We start from the raw sequence: 16,652 nt of genomic DNA, 5'->3' as shown, positions 1-16,652 counted from the left end.
ACAGTATGTAGAATGGGTACAATTCATTATATTTCACTATGTAGAATGGGTACATTTCATTATATTTCACTATATGTAGAATGGGTACATTTCATTATATTTCACAGTAAGCAGAATGGGTACATTTCATTATATTTCACTATATGTAGAATGGGTACATTTCATTATATTTCACAGTATGTAGAATGGGTACATTTCATTATATTTCACAGTATGCAGAATGGGTACATTTCATTATATTTCACAGTATGTAGAATGGGTACATTTCATTATATTTCAGTGTGTAGAATGGGTACATTTCATTATATTTCACAGTATGCAGAATGGGTACATTTCATTATATTTCACAGTATGTAGAATGGGTAAATTTCATTATATTTCACAGTATGTAGAATGGGTACATTTCATTATATTTCACAGTATGTAGAATGGGTACATTTCATTATATTTCACTGTATGTAGAATGGGTACATTTCATTATATTTCACAGTATGTAGAATGGGTACATTTAATTATATTTCACTATATGTAGAATGGGTACATTTCATTATATTTCACAGTATGCAGAATGGGTACATTTCATTATATTTCACTATATGTAGAATGGGTACATTTCATTATATTTCACAGTATGCCGAATGGGTACATTTCATTATATTTCACTATATGTAGAATGGGTACATTTCATTATATTTCACAGTATGTAGAATGGGTACATTTAATTATATTTCACAGTATGCAGAATGGGTACATTTCATTATATTTCACTATATGTAGAATGGGTACATTTCATTATATTTCACAGTATGTAGAATGGGTACATTTCATTATATTTCACAGTATTTAGAATGGGTACATTTCATTATATTTCACAGTATGTAGAATGGGTACATTTAATTATATTCAATATAGTGAATACATTATCTGTTCAAGTTTAAGCTTTTAACATTAAAATATCATGTGGTTCGACTTGCCCCTCGACTTGTTGGCAAGTCGGGACTTGCCCCTCGACTTGGGGGCAAGTCGGGACTTACCCCTTACCTGGGGCAAATTGAGCCACATGACCACTTTTTTTAAATAGGTCATATTTTCATGGCCCTTTGTCATAGATGCTTACTCATCATTTCAATTGATAGAAGACATCCTGAAATAATGGGTAGATTGTACTGCCATCTCATTTTGCCTTGCTTCCAGGACAACTTAAGCAAAAAGTGGTTCATCTTACCCCGTTCTCCCCTAAATTTCATTATATTTCACAGTATGTAGAATGGGTACATTTCATTATATTTCACAGTATGTAGAATGGGTACATTTCATTATTTCACAGCACAGCAAGACACTCGCATATTTTACCCATATTTGATTATGCCGATGTCGTGTATCAAACCGCATCTAAATCCAATTTGAATAGTCTCAATATAGTTTACAACAAACTTTGCAGATTTATCTTAGGTTGTCCTTTTACAACTCACCATTGTACTATGTATGAAAATCTTGAGTTGCCCACTCTCACTATAAGAAGACAGCGGCATTGGACCCAGTTTATTTTTAAATGTATACACTTCAACTATCCACAATATCTCAAACAGTTTCTAGTACCATCCACTACCAATTACCATGTTGAGGCATTCCACTCAACCCTATTTTTTCCGTTCCCACCAAATCCCCCCGTTCCCACCAAACCACCCTGTTCCCCCAAACAGTATGCAGAATGGGTACATTTCATTATATTTCACAGTATGTAGAATGGGTACATTTCATTATATTTCACAGTATGTAGAATGGGTACATTTCATTATATTTCACAGTATGTAGAATGGGTACATTTCATTATATTTCACCGTGTGTAGAATGGGTACATTTCATTATATTTCACAGTATGCAGAATGGGTACATTTCATTATATTTCACAGTATGTAGAATGGGTACAATTCATTATATTTCACAGTATGTAGAATGGGTACAATTCATTATATTTCACTATGTAGAATGGGTACATTTCATTATATTTCACTATATGTAGAATGGGTACATTTCATTATATTTCACAGTAAGCAGAATGGGTACATTTCATTATATTTCACTATATGTAGAATGGGTACATTTCATTATATTTCACAGTATGTAGAATGGGTACATTTCATTATATTTCACAGTATGCAGAATGGGTACATTTCATTATATTTCACAGTATGTAGAATGGGTACATTTCATTATATTTCAGTGTGTAGAATGGGTACATTTCATTATATTTCACAGTATGCAGAATGGGTACATTTCATTATATTTCACAGTATGTAGAATGGGTAAATTTCATTATATTTCACAGTATGTAGAATGGGTACATTTCATTATATTTCACAGTATGTAGAATGGGTACATTTCATTATATTTCACTGTATGTAGAATGGGTACATTTCATTATATTTCACAGTATGTAGAATGGGTACATTTAATTATATTTCACTATATGTAGAATGGGTACATTTCATTATATTTCACAGTATGCAGAATGGGTACATTTCATTATATTTCACTATATGTAGAATGGGTACATTTCATTATATTTCACAGTATGCCGAATGGGTACATTTCATTATATTTCACTATATGTAGAATGGGTACATTTCATTATATTTCACAGTATGTAGAATGGGTACATTTAATTATATTTCACAGTATGCAGAATGGGTACATTTCATTATATTTCACTATATGTAGAATGGGTACATTTCATTATATTTCACAGTATGTAGAATGGGTACATTTCATTATATTTCACAGTATTTAGAATGGGTACATTTCATTATATTTCACAGTATGTAGAATGGGTACATTTAATTATATTCAATATAGTGAATACATGATCTGTTCAAGTTTAAGCTTTTAACATTAAAATATCATGTGGTTCGACTTGCCCCTCGACTTGTTGGCAAGTCGGGACTTGCCCCTCGACTTGGGGGCAAGTCGGGACTTACCCCTTACCTGGGGCAAATTGAGCCACATGACCACTTTTTTTAAATAGGTCATATTTTCATGGCCCTTTGTCATAGATGCTTACTCATCATTTCAATTGATAGAAGACATCCTGAAATAATGGGTAGATTGTACTGCCATCTCATTTTGCCTTGCTTCCAGGACAACTTTAGCAAAAAGTGGTTCATCTTACCCCGTTCTCCCCTAAATTTCATTATATTTCACAGTATGTAGAATGGGTACATTTCATTATATTTCACAGTATGTAGAATGGGTACATTTCATTATTTCACAGCACAGCAAGACACTCGCATATTTTACCCATATTTGATTATGCCGATGTCGTGTATCAAACCGCATCTAAATCCAATTTGAATAGTCTCAATATAGTTTACAACAAACTTTGCAGATTTATCTTAGGTTGTCCTTTTACAACTCACCATTGTACTATGTATGAAAATCTTGAGTTGCCCACTCTCACTATAAGAAGACAGCGGCATTGGACCCAGTTTATTTTTAAATGTATACACTTCAACAATCCACAATATCTCAAACAGTTTCTAGTACCATCCACTACCAATTACCATGTTGAGGCATTCCACTCAACCCTATTTTTTCCGTTCCCACCAAATCCCCCCGTTCCCACCAAACCACCCTGTTCCCCCAAACCGCCCCGTTCCCACCAAAGCGCCCCGTTCCCCCAAACCACCGTTCCCCCAAACCGCCCCGTTCCCACCAAACCGCCCCGTTCCCCCAAACCACCGTTCCCACCAAACCGCCCCGTTCCCACCAAACCACCCTGTTCCCCCAAACCACCGTTCCCCCAAACCGCCCCGTTCCCACCAAACCACCCCGTTCCCCCAAACCACCGTTCCCCCAAACCGCCCCGTTCCCCCAAACCGCCCCGTTCCCACCAAACCACCCCGTTCCCCCAAACCACCGTTCTCCCAAACCGCCCCGTTCCCCCAAACCGCCCTGTTCCCACCAAACCACCCCGTTCCCCCAAACCACCGTTCCCCCAAACCGCCCCGTTCCCACCAAACCACCCCGTTCCCCCAAACCACCGTTCCCCCAAACCGCCCCGTTCCCACCAAACCGCCCCGTCCCACCAAACCGCCCTGTTCCCCCAAACCACCCCGTTCCCACCAAACCGCCCCGTCCCACCAAACCGCCCTGTTCCCCCAAACCGCCCCGTTCCCACCAAACCACCCCGTTCCCCCAAACCACCGTTCCCCCAAACCGCCCCGTTCCCACCAAACCGCCCCGTCCCACCAAACCGCCCTGTTCCCCCAAACCACCCCGTTCCCCCAAACCACCCCGTTCCCACCAAACCGCCCCATTCCCACCAAACCCCCCTGTTCCCCCAAACCACCCCGTTCCCCCAAACCACCCCGTTCCCACCAAACCGCCCCATTCCCACCAAACCCCCCTGTTCCACCAAACCGCCCTGTTCCCCCAAACCACCCCGTTCCCCCAAACCACCCCGTTCCCACCAAACCGCCCCATTCCCACCAAACCCCCCCGTCCCACCAAACCGCCCTGTTCCCCCAAACCACCCCATTCCCACCAAACCGCCCCGTTCCACCAAACCGCCCCGTTCCACCAAACCGCCCCGTTCCCGTTGAAAATAATTTTGCTACCAGTGATTTGTGACACGATGAAAACCATTACTTAATGTTGCAGAAAGCCTTTATTTGAAACTGGAATTACAGAATTAAGAGGTCTTTGCCTTCAAGAAACAATACATACAAGAACAAAGTGAAAAGCTCTGTTAGAACAAACTGAAATCAAGATCTTACTGTATCTGTTATTATATTAACCCATTTAGGCCTGACCTCAAAATTAAAAAATAATCTTCTACATCCTGACAGTTTTCTGAAAAAGCTATGTTTCTATGTCAGTGGTTCTTCGATTTTTCAAAAATAGCAGACCTACAAGCTTGTAGCGTGCCACTCGGTGGCGCGCTATGAGCTTGTAGATCTGCTATTTTTCAATAGCTAAAGCATAACATAATGCTAACATTATCCCGCCCAAAATGGGTTAAACAGCTTGTGCCCAAGACGTCCACAGACGTCCTTGGAATTACCGCTATGTGGTGCACAAGACGTTTTTATTTATTTTTATTTTTGGTTTTTATAAAAAAAAAATATGTAAAAAAGGTGGGCACCCTGTTTTTTTTTTTTTTAAGTGTTGTGTGGGCACACAATGTGGTAATCTGCACAAATTGTGCACAGGAGGACTGACGCAAATTGTTCTATCAGTAACGAGCTGCAGACAATAACATTAGGTAAGTAATAATACAGAAGTAATAAGCATTGTGAACTCCATCATGTTAAATGCATTCAAATCCGTGGATGATTATAGAGAGACTACAAGTGGAAATACATTCCATACACAAAATTCTGAAATAACTTCAACACAAGATAATGAGAAATCAACATGAACATTACTTGGTCACAGTGATATTGTCAGAATGATAAACCTTTTGGCTGTGTGTTGTCACGTGTCAACTATTTTTATATCAAGGGCTGTTCTTTATTCGGAATTTGAGCCACGGACCACCGTTTGATGACATTTAGCCTCTCAGACCCATTTGAGCCACGGACCACCGTTTGATGACATTTAGCCTCTCAGACCCATTTGAGCCACGGACCACCGTTTGATGACATTTAGTCTCTCAGACACAACAATATTTTGTTGTTGTTGAATAATATTTTGTCCACTAGCCATGCTGTATTGATGTTGGTACCATTAGGAGAGATAACAGGCAAATGATCAAAATAATGATTCTACATTCTCTAATTGATTAGAGTTCTTGTAAATTAAGTAATGCAGATGTTTAACAATAGTGTCACTCTTGTTAATTTTACACTCTTAAAAGTAAAAAATCTAAGGGTCCATTTGGTTACCAACTCTCCATTATTTAGCTGGGGACCACCTGGAACCCTTTAAACTAAAATGTTGCAACTACACAAAATAAATGTTGCAACTTCACACGATCAACGTTTTAATTTTAAGTCATGGTCCGTTGAATAAAGCTCATTTTGACCAAAAACGCAATCTGTGAAAATAATCGAAGATAAATGCATTCTTTCTTCTTCTAGTCTATTTACATCGAGGCGGGTTCTCTTCCGGCTCATGTATCTGTGTGGCTCCTCATGTGTCGTTTGAGCTCATATCTTTGACTAAAGCCTTTGTCACATTCTGCACATTTGAAGGGTTTTCCCTCAGGGTGCGTGCTCATGTGCTTTTGTAGCTCAACCTTTTGACCAAAGCCTTTGCCACAAACTGAACAGCTAAAGGGTTTTCCCACCGTGTGTGTCCTCATGTGTTTGGCTAGAGCACTTCTTTGAATAAAGGCTTGGCTACAAACTGAACAAGTAAAGGGTTTTTCCCCCGTGTGAGTCTTCATGTGATCGTCTAGAGTACCTTTTGCACCAAAGGCTTTGCTACAAATTAAACAAGGAAAGGGTTTTTCCCCTGTATGAGTCCTCATGTGTCGGGCTAGAGAACCTCTTTGAGAAAAGTCTTTGCCACAAACTGTACACAGAAAGGGCTTTTCCCCTGTATGAGTCTTCATGTGCGCGTTTACAGCACTTCTTGAAACAAAGGCTTTGCTACAAATGGAACAAGTAAAGGGTTTGTCCCCTGTATGAATCCTCATATGTTTTTTAAGGTCAACGCTTCGACTAGAGCCTTTACCACAAATTATACAAGTATAAGGCTTCTCCCCGGTGTGAGTCATTTTGTGTCTGCGTAGATCACTCCCGTTACTAAAGCCTCTGAAACAGAGTGTACATTTGTAGGGTTTTTCTCCTGTATGTGTCCTTGAGTGAATTGATAGCGCAGTCCTTTGTCTGAAAGCTTTGCCACACACTGTACAAATAAAGGGCTTCTCCCCTGTGTGAATCCTCACATGCCCTTTTAAAGCAGACTGGCTAGTAAAGCCTTTGCCACAAAATGGACAAGTAACTGGTTTTTCCCCAGTATGTGACATCATGTGCGTTTTTAGACTATCGGTTGCACCAAAGTCTTTGCCACAAACTGTACACAGAAAGGCCTTAGGGTTTTCCCCTGTATGAGTCCTCATGTGTCTGGTCAGAGCACATCTTTGACAAAAACCTTTGCCACAAATTGTACACAGAAAGGGCTTTTCCCCTGTATGAGTCTTCATGTGCTCCTTCAGATTACGTCTTGAACCAAAGGCTTTGCTACAAATTGAGCAACTAAAAGGTTTTTCCCCTGTATGAGTCCTCATATGTCTGTCAAGTTCAGCCCTTCGACGATAGCCTTTACCACAAACTGTACAAGGATGAGGTTTCTCCCCAGTATGAGTCATTTTGTGTTCTCTTAGATCGCCGCCATTTGTAAAGCATTTGGAACAAACCATACATTTGAAGGGCTTTTCCCCCGTATGTGTCCGTGTGTGAATTTCTAGTGCGTTTTTCTGTCTGTATACTTTGCCACAGACTGTACAAGTGAAGGGTTTTTCCCCAGTATGTGTCATCATGTGAACTTTTAAAACAGATTGGCTATTAAAGCCTTTGTCACAAACTGAACAAGTAACGGGTTTTCCTCCACTATGTGTCTTCATGTGCACTTTTAGAACACTCATTGTGACAAAGACTTTGCCACAAGCTGTACACAGAAAGGGCTTCTCTCCTGTATGAGGCTTTTCCCCTGTATGAATCCTCATGTGTCTGATAAGCTTACTTCTCGTAATAAAGGCTTTGCTACAAACTGTGCAAGTAAAGGGTTTTTCCCCAGTATGCCTCATCGTGTGAAATCTCAGACTACTCCTTGCGCCAAAGTCTTTGCCACAAACTGTACACAGAAATGGCCTTTCCCCTGTATGAGTCCTCATGTGTACGGTTAGAATACTTCTTTCACCAAAGGCTTTGCTGCAAACTGTGCAACTAAAAGGCTTTTTCCCTGTGTGGCTCTTTCTGTGTCTTCTTAGAACACTCGGGTCACTAAAGCTTTTGCCACAAACTGTACATTTGAAGGGTTTTTCTCCTGTATGTGATCTTAAGTGAACTGCTAGCGCCTCATTTTGTTTGAATACTTTGCCACAGACTGCACAAGTAAAGGGCTTTTCCCCCGTGTGGGTCATCAAGTGTCTGGTTAGCACTTTTAAAGCAGACCGGCCTTTAAAGCCTTTGCCACAAACTGAACAAGTAACTGGGTTTTCCTCAGTATGCGTCATCATGTGTCTGGTTAGGTTACTTCTCACAATAAAGGCTTTGCTACAAACTGTGCAAGTAAAGGGTTTTTCCCCAGAATGCGTCAGCATGTGAAATCTTAGAGTACTCATTGCGCCAAAGCCTTTGGCACAAACTGTACACAGATAGGGCCTTTCCCCTTCATGAGTCCTCATGTGTAGGGATAGAGAACTTCTAACACCAAAGGCTTTGCTGCAAACCGTACAAGTAAAGGGCTTTTTCCCAGTGTGGCTCTTTCTGTATCTCTGGCCACTAAAGTCTTTGCCACGCAATGTACATTTAAAGGGTTTTCCCCCTGTGTGGGTCCTCATGTGTAACTTTAGCTGATACAGTCCATACCAGCCTTTGCTACAAACTGCACAAGTAAAGGGTATTTCCCCTCTATGAGTCCTCATATGCATGTTTAGATTACCCCGTTGGCTAAAGGCTATGCTACAAACTGTACAATTGAAGGTCTTAGCTGTACACTTGGAGGGCTTTTCCCTTTTATGAGCCAGCATGTGTCTGTTTAGACTACTCCCTTGACGAAAGGTTTGGCTACAAACTGTACAATTTAAGGGCTTTTCCCTCGTATGGATCAACATGTGTTCTTTTAGATGACTACTTTTACGACAATCATTCCCACAAACGGTACAAATATAGCGTTTTTTCGCACCTTTATGGGTACTCGTGTGTCGTTTAAGTTCATAGCTTCGTCTAAATGTTTTTCCACACTCTGTACAATCAAACGTTGTCTTTTGCGTGCGGCTCCTCGTTGACCTAGTTGCTGCTGACGACGACTCTTTGAGCTGCTCATCACTCATCACACTCGGTTGCAATTTTCCAGATCGCAACCGTGTAGAGGACCGTGTTCCATGGTCCTGTACGTCAGCGAGAGTTTTCATGTGTTCAGTTGAGGTGCCGGCTACAGGCTCATAATCATCATGATCATCATCATAATCATCATCATCATCATCATCATCATCATCATCATATTCCACTGTTACTGTGAACGTTGACCCATCAGCCTGGTCTGGGCTGTGAAGTGGCTCATCCTCCTGTTCCTCTTTAATGTGTGGAGGAGGTTGATGCTCCTCCTGGACCAGACTGGATCTCCTCCCGGAAAACTCCTCTTCACACACAGGGAGGTCAAGGAAGTCTGGTCATGAAGTACAACGAGAGAAAACCATTAAATCTTGTCAATGAGAATTATTCAGTCTACCTAGACAAGGTGTTCTGGCGCGCAACCCTGTTTACGAAGCCTGGAAGCCATGCACACATTGACTTGACAGATGTATATCTCGCTGGGTTTAGCTTCTGGCCTTTTTGTTCTATCTCCTGTCAGTCTACTGTATCAATAAAAGGCCCAAAAATAACGAGAAAAAAACAACAACAATACAAGTTGTCATTGAGCACCACTGACTGCTGTAGCCATTGACTTAGTTCCATACCTGTTGGTTCCTGTATGCTCGTACCGGGCTCTCCCTGAGAAACATCCCAAACGCTGTTCTCTCCACCTTCACATAGAGAGAGACAGAGAAACAGGAATGTTACTTGCATTCATATATACTCTATCTGTCTATCTATCTATCTATATGCCTTTTTCTCATTATGCCTTTCTGTGTGTTGTCACTGCTGTTGTATCCTACTGGCTCACCTGCCAGTGAGGAGCCCCCACCGGGAGGACGTACTGTTGTATCCTACTGGCTCACCTGCCAGTGAGGAGCCCCCACCGGGAGGACGTACTGTTGTATCCTACTGGCTCACCTGTCAGTGAGGAGCCCCCACCGGGAGGACGTACTGTTGTATCCTACTGACTCACCTGCCAGTGAGGAGCCCCCACCGGGAGGAAAGTACTGTTGTATCCTACTGGCTCACATGCCAGTGTGGAGCCCCCACCGGGAGGACGTACTGTTGTATCCTACTGGCTCACATGCCAGTGAGGAGCCCCCACCGGGAGGACGTACTGTTGTATCCTACTGGCTCACATGCCAGTGTGGAGCCCCCACCGGGAGGACGTACTGTTGTATCCTACTGGCTCACATGCCAGTGAGGAGCCCCCACCGGGAGGACGTACTGTTGTATCCTACTGGCTCACATGCCAGTGAGGAGCCCCCACCGGGAGGAAAGTACTGTTGTATTCTACTGGCTCACCTGCCAGTGATGAGCCCCCACCGGGAGGACGTACTGTTGTATCCTACTGGCTCACCTGCCAGTGAGGAGACCCCACCGGGAGGACGTACTGTTGTATCCTATTACGCCTCTGATCTACACCCTACTACCAGTAAATCATTAAAACACTACATACCCATCCTGTACAACTTCACCACAGCTTGGACCGTCGCATCAGGCAGTCCGCGTCCCTCCTCCGTCTCTGGCTGTTCCTCTGACAACGTTGGGCGTCTTTTGGGGGCCATGTTCTTCTTTCCAGATACCGTAGAGCTCCCCCTGTGGTGCTCTGGGGAAACCAGGGATAGAACCACATGAAGATTAAATACACGTCAAGATTATTGTGGCAAAAATAAGTGCCATTAATGACGACAGGAGGCATCTACCGTTCTATGTCTATGATGCAAGGCACCAAGCTGCTCATCAGGAGTAGTTAGGGGTAGGGCTGGGTGACGATACGAATATATCGGCAATCGTGATTTGGATGAGTCTACAAGCTCGTAGCGTCACAAAGATTGTGACAATGTGGCACAAATTTTTGAATATATATTCTTTCAGAGCGAACGTTTTTAACTCAAATATTTGCTTCTGGGGGGTCCTTAAGTTGGAATGTATTTTCAGATGGGGGTCGGCGGCCACTTACATATAATTCTGGGGGTCCTTGACATGAAATAGTTTGAGCACCACTGATATAGAAACATGGGGTTTTTCAGAAAACTGTCAGGATTTAGAAGACATTTGTCTAAATGGGTGAAATAATATAGAGTAACACCAGAATCCACACTGGGGGGGGGTAATATATTGATCTTATGTTGTTACCCTGACACGGGCGCTGCAAAAACAAACAGATCTACAAGCTCTCAACACGTAGCGAACAGGCAGGACGTGACGCCTCGAGAGCTTGTAGATCTGTCTTTTTTGCGACCAGCAGTGAGCTAGCTTTTCTCACTTTACTTTAATAAAACGAATATATTGTCCATCTATGATTTTTGGACAGACGATGGGCGATTGGAGACGAAAGCTAATAACAAATCATTGTAAAATGTTCCTCTGTAACCCATTTTGGGCGGGAACCCCTTTTGGTGTTAGCATTATGTTATGCTTTAGCTATTGAAAAATAGCAGATCTACAAGCTCATAGCACGCCACCGAGTGGCACACTATGAGCTTGTAGGTCTGCTATATTTTTTAAATCGAAGAACGACTGACATAGAAACATAGCTTTTTCAGAAAACTGTCAGGATGTAGAAGACATTTTTAGAATCTGATCTCAGCTCAAAATGGGTTAATAAAGCATTCGATCAAAACACACATTTTCACCAGACTTTCCACCTCGGAGGAAAGCCTGGCATTGGTTCCCGACAGGCCCGTGTGATCAGGAGAAAGGCCTGGGATTGGTTCCTGACAGGCCCATGTGATCAGGAGAAAGGCCTGGGATTGGTTCCCGACAGGCCCATGTGATCAGGAGGAAGGCCTGGGATTGGTTACCGACAGGCCCATGTGATCAGGAGGAAGGCCTGGGATTGGTTACCGACAGGCCCATGTGATCAGGAGGAAAGCCTGGGATTGGTTCCCGACAGGCCCGTGTGATCAGGAGGAAGGCCTGGGATTGGTTCCCATCAGGCCAGTGTGATCCGGATACAAATAAAATCACACCCACACATGTTTGTTTAACCTGTTTTGACCTGAGATCAGATTCTAAAAATGTCTTCTACATCCTGACAGTTTTCTGAAAAAGCTATGTTTCTATGTCAGTCGTTCTTTTATTTTTCAAAAATAGCAGATCTACAAGCTCATAGCGCGCCACTCGGTGGCGCGCTATGAGCTTGTAGATCTGCTATTTTTCAATAGCTAAAGCATAACATAATGCTAACACCAAAATGGGTTAAGGAAAAACCTGTAAAGCCCCTTTAATTAGTTTGTCAGTGGGAAAAAAGGGGTTTGGTCGACGAAATCAACACTGATACCAACCTGCAGTGTGTAGTTTGGTGTTGTGTAGACTAGAGGCAGGTGTTGTGTAGTTTGTTGTTGTGTTAGTTTGTTGTTGTGTAGAGGCAGGTGTTGTGTAGAGGCAGGTGTTGTGTACCTGTGTGTACTTTGCGTAGTTTGCTGGTGTCAGACTCCTCCAGCAGTGTCTCCATCTCCCTGTGGAACAGGCTGCACATCCACTGAGCGACCACACTGAGGCGCTGCAACACCAACACCTTGATGATAGATAGATAGATAGATAGATAGATAGATAGATAGATAGATAGATAGATAGATAGATAGATAGATAGATAGATAGATAGATAGATGTAAGCATTGTTTTTTGCAGATTTGCCACAACTAAGCTAACTTTACCTAACCATCAGTTCCCTGCAGGACTTCCAGCAAACTTGCAGCAGCAAACCAAGCTAATCGTCTGAGTTGGCAGTGCCCAGATTTGAAGCCATGAACTTCTGTTCCAAAGGCGGTAGCTCTACCTACTGTGCTATCGAGACACAATCAGTTGTTCTATTTTTAACAGCAGAATCATTCAGTGTTCATGATGACAATTAATGTGTTTTTTTAAGGCTGGTTTCAGTGCAATTTATGCATGACCCTCTACCATACTGTAAAGTTGCAAAAGCATATGACGCTGCATGTATGTATTAAGGACAACAGAAGAATTTTCACAAAACGGCAATTTTCATTGGCTCATAAAACCTTCATTTTTTCACTTAAAATAACGTACTATACTTTCCCATGTCCGTATAGGTCCAAAGTTCACGTGTAGAACTTTGCGTGCATTTTCATCAAAGATCCTGGGAGGAGATGCATTTTAATGGATTTTCATATAATTCAAAATGGCGGGTGATCTAGAGGTCAGAGGTCAAAAGTACACTTGTTCGGCATGAGGAGACGCATATGTGTATCAAAGTTTTATTGCCGGCAGTCAAACGGTTCATGAGCTATGCGTGGTCAAAGTTTGCATTTTCAATTGAGTGCTATAGCGCCACCCTTTGGCCAATGGTTGTGGGCTTCGCATTCTCACCTTTGGCATGGCCAAAAAAAACCGACTGCACGGTTCAGCCAGAACTGCTATTTTTGGCGGAAGGAAAAGGAGAAGAAAAAAACTAACAATAACAATAAAGGACCATGTCCTTTCAGGACTGCTTGGTCCTTTAATGATTGAAAGAAATAACTAGTGTATTGTCTGCGCGTGCTGCTTGCTTATTTTATGGATATACATACTGTTGACTTTGGTGCATTTATATAGCACCTTTATCCAAGGCGCTTTACATAGACTGTGCATTACATTCACCCATTCACACACACATTCATACAACGATGGCGGCAGAAACCATGCAAGGCACCAACCAGCACATCAGGAGCAATTAGGGGTTCAGTGTCTTGCTCAAGGACACTTCGACACCAACTCTGGGGGAGCCCGGGGTCGAACTGGCAACCTTGCGGTTACCATCCAGTCACTCTACCCCTGAGCCATCGCCACCCACAACTTTGTCATGAGTAATTCAACAAAAAAATACTTATAACTCGCACAAATAAATTGCATTAAACAGTGTCTTTGCGCAACCGCTCCGGCATTTAGATATATGCCAATAAAACACTGTTATGTTGTAGCTGTATGTATGTATGGATATTTGCTGAGCGAGAGTCGAGAGAGACCTCTCTCTCTCTTTTGTTCTGTAAAACACAACAGGCATCAAACGTCCTCCCCTCCCCCATCTCTCTCTCTCTCTCTCTCTCTCTCTCTCATCGTCGTGTATTTGCATGGTGGATGGTTGGGTTAGGGTTAGGGTCCTCGCCGGACTTTGGGGGTCCACCCGAGTCCGACCGTACAGGCGGGATACCCGAAGGTTTCATGGCGACCTGGTCCTGGGTTATGGATTATGGGCGACGGTCGTTCCGATTCCCCCTTACCTCAATGACGTCATCCCCATGATGCTGCTTTAATATGTCCAGTATGTCCGCTCCCAGTGACGTCATGTGGTCATTAATGGACCTCCTAACGGACTGGACGCGTTTCTCTGAAGGAGACGTCATGATGTAGCAGCATCAGCATGTAGCATTAGCATGTAGCATGTAGCCTCCTCAGCCGGTTGCTGTTGTTGTTCCACCGTGGAATGGAATGGAAGGCTGCCCACGGAGTCATGCGCATGCGCATTACATCAGCATCCAGACATACACCCAGAGTTGTAGCCTTCCACCTGCCACCTGGTGGACGAGATGTGTCACCGTCACTGAGGAAAGTGACAGACTCCTTCACTGCGCATGCGTGTGACACGCGAAACCCGGAAGTACAACACCAGTGCGTGTAGTTTAGTTTTAGTCGTTGTATTTCTTCATGGAAACAAAGAGCTGCGGAGAAACAACAATATGTCTCAGAAAGAGAGAGAGAGAGGTAAACATAATGTTTAATAAACTAGAGAAACAACAATATGTCTCAGAAAGAGAGAGAGAGAGGTAAACATAATGTTTAATAAACTAGAGAAACAACAATATGTCTCAGAAAGAGAGAGAGAGAGGTAAACATAATGTTTAATAAACTATATAAACAACAATATGTCTCAGAAAGAGAGAGAGAGGTAAAAATAATGTTTAATAAACTAGATAAACAACAATTTGTCATTAAGACATGTGAATCCCTTGACTCCTTCAAAACTGCTCTCAAAGGGCACCTACGGACGGCTGCAATTCGAAACTGGCCCCCGTAAAATCTGAATCCCCCCACCGCCCCCCCCCCCCCCCCCTTTTCCCCTCACTGTATATGTTTATTTTCCCTTTTTACCTCCATTATGATGAATTCCTGTTCTGTTCTTTGTCTATGTAGAAGTATATTTGTACTCTTGTCTCTAAATGTTTTGATGAATTGAACAAGGTGGACCCTCTTGTAAACAAGTGTAATGCTTTATTGGGTCGTCCACTCACAGTTAACAGTCTTTGTATTGAGTTTGTGCTTGAAATGTTCTGTAATTCTGCAAACTGTTAATAAATATTTCAATCAATCAAAAGTCTCAGAAAGAGAAAGAGAGAGGTAAACATAATGTTTAATAAACTATAGAAACAACAATATAGGTAAACATGATCAACAATAAACTTCTAGGAATGAGGACCCATTATATTCAATATAGTGAATACATTATCTGTTCAAGTTTAAGCTTTTAACATTAAAATATCATGTGGTTTGACTTGCCCCTCGACTTGGGGGCAAGTCGGGACTTACCCCTTACCTGGGGCAAATTGAGCCACATGACCACTTTTTTTAAATAGGTCATATTGTCATGGCCATGATGGCCCTTTGTCATAGATGCTTACTCATCATTTCAATTGATAGAAGACATCCTGAAATAATGGGTAGATTGTACTGCCATCTCATTTTGCCTTGCTTCCAGGACAACTTAAGCAAAAAGTGGTTCATCTTACCCCGTTCTCCCCTAAATTTCATTATATTTCACAGTATGTAGAATGGGTACATTTCATTATATTTCACAGTATGTAGAATGGGTACATTTCATTATTTCACAGCACAGCAAGACACTCGCATATTTTACCCATATTTGATTATGCCGATGTCGTGTATCAAACCGCATCTAAATCCAATTTGAATAGTCTCAATATAGTTTACAACAAACTTTGCAGATTTATCTTAGGTTGTCCTTTTACAACTCACCATTGTACTATGTATGAAAATCTTGAGTTGCCCTCTCTCACTATAAGAAGACAGCGGCATTGGACCCAGTTTATTTTTAAATGTATACACTTCAACTATCCACAATATCTCAAACAGTTTCTAGTACCATCCACTACCAATTACCATGTTGAGGCATTCCACTCAACCCTATTTTTTCCGTTCCCACCAAATCCCCCCGTTCCCACCAAACCACCCTGTTCCCCCAAACCGCCCCGTTCCCACCAAAGCGCCCCGTTCCCCCAAAACACCGTTCCCCCAAAACACCGTTCCCCCAAACCGCCCCGTTCCCACCAAACCGCCCCGTTCCCCCAAACCACCGTTCCCCCCAAACCGCCCTGTTCCCACCAAACCACCCTGTTCCCCCAAACCACCGTTCCCCCAAACCGCCCCGTTCCCACCAAACCACCCCGTTCCCCCAAACCACCGTTCCCCCAAACCACCGTTCCCCCAAACCGCCCCGTTCCCACCAAACCACCCTGTTCCCCCAAACCACCGTTCCCCCAAACCGCCCCGTTCCCACCAAACCACCCCGTTCCCCCAAACCACCGTTCCCCCAAACCGCCCCGTTCCCACCAAACCACCCCGTTCCCCCAAACCACCGTTCTCCCAAACCGCCCCGTTCCCACCAAA

General features: G+C 42.8%; 1 long non-coding RNA gene across 1 annotated transcript; it reads right to left on the bottom strand.

The window, feature by feature from the left end:
- Positions 1-6,836: 6,836 nt before the first annotated feature.
- On the bottom strand, positions 6,837-14,451 carry LOC306929193. The gene is made up of 5 exons (XR_013790760.1): positions 14,252-14,451; positions 12,432-12,549; positions 10,486-10,635; positions 9,629-9,694; positions 6,837-9,336 (listed from the first exon to the last, which is right to left on the bottom strand). It is a non-coding gene; the product is annotated as an uncharacterized lncRNA (long non-coding RNA).
- Between the last annotated feature and the right edge of the window lie 2,201 nt (positions 14,452-16,652).

Source organism: Electrona antarctica (genome assembly GCF_951216825.1).
Source record: "Electrona antarctica genome assembly, chromosome: 9".
Taxonomy (NCBI): Eukaryota; Metazoa; Chordata; class Actinopteri; order Myctophiformes; family Myctophidae; genus Electrona; species Electrona antarctica.
Note: the sequence above shows the minus strand (reverse complement) of the source record. Positions and strands in the feature narration are given on the sequence as shown.